The following is a 1,304-nucleotide window of genomic DNA, read 5'->3' on the forward strand; positions in this document are numbered from 1 at the left end:
TGTCTAAATATAGTCTGCCCCAAATTCAAAAGGTTCATCTTCAAAATTTCCTAAGGTGCAACTGAAAAGGCAACTAAACACAGTACATTCTTTTTTCAACATGGACCTATTCATATCAAAACACGACAAAGTCTAAACCTGCAAGGGGGGAATGCTTATCATCAGTCAATCGCTGCACCATTACATGAATTCAGAAAGCAATTCCTTTAGTTCTTCCCCCTTTGCTAATGCAAAACTACCCCCTGTGACTTATCTACTTTTCCAAGTTGGGACCCTTTTGAGTGGATCAGACCCAACCTTCAAACAAAGCAAATGTTTACTTCTCCCTGGATGAATTAAGGGATTTCTGTGTCCATTGTGTAAATCTGAATCAGGTCAGACACAATGTTATCAATGACTGGCTTGGTAAGGTCTTCACTAAAAACCTGCCACCAGGGCTTTTCTGCCTCAGAATCAGCAGGCACCTCCACTCCATAGCACTGCAAAGCAAGATAGAGCACCACTATAGCTATGTGTTGGGCAGGATACTGAAGGCACAATGCTCCGTGATAGCTATCCCGCAGCAATGCCCAGGCTGCCAGAGAGAGGAGAGTCCTCTCCTAGCTATGACGATTCATCCAATTCTTTAACGAAATAAGGTAGTGGAGCAGATATTTGTGGGGATGCTGGAAAGATACCCGGAAATGCAAAACTCTCAACACGAGTAATTCACATTGAACAATGCTGTCCCTCAGTTCCCAGAACCAAGAGTCTAACTCCAAAGGTTCATTCTTGGGATTTAAATACCTATGAGAGACACTGATGATGTCTCTTGTTCGGAGGTGTTGCTCCTCCACTTTACCTGCCAAGTAAATAGCTGACATGGCTATTAGGTAAGGGTCATATGCATCTAATTTGGTCTCACTGAAAAATTTATGGTAAATGGTGCAGGCTGTGGCAATTGGAATGGATTACCTCCCTAGCTTGACACCGGCCTCCATGATGAATCGTGTCACTTTGAAGTGGACTTTGGCCTCAGAGGCTGGGTGCCCTTCTTTCCTCACTTCTTCACCCTCTGTGCTGCCCTCACTCTATCTAGACTCCATAACTAACACCTTCACCTCAATGTATACCTGGACCCTTGGGTTCCTTAATGCCAAACAAAAATCCAATTCAAGTCACACAAAAGGACAAAATGAAATGAAACAAAAGAGGAAGTATACACTATTGTTATGAGGTCTTTGCAAATACATAGCATGGGAACTTTAAAACAGTGAACCGATCACCATTCACAAGATTTCCTACAGCACACAATATATCTGTAG

At 42.8% G+C, this 1,304-nt stretch overlaps 1 pseudogene; it reads right to left on the reverse strand.

Annotated features, from left to right (window-relative positions):
- Positions 1 to 274: 274 nt before the first annotated feature.
- On the reverse strand, positions 275 to 1,085 carry LOC141502852 (cyclin-Q-like; annotated as a pseudogene).
- Between the last annotated feature and the right edge of the window lie 219 nt (positions 1,086 to 1,304).

The sequence above is a fragment of the Macrotis lagotis genome, chromosome X (genome assembly GCF_037893015.1).
Source record: "Macrotis lagotis isolate mMagLag1 chromosome X, bilby.v1.9.chrom.fasta, whole genome shotgun sequence".
NCBI classification, from domain to species: Eukaryota; Metazoa; Chordata; class Mammalia; order Peramelemorphia; family Peramelidae; genus Macrotis; species Macrotis lagotis.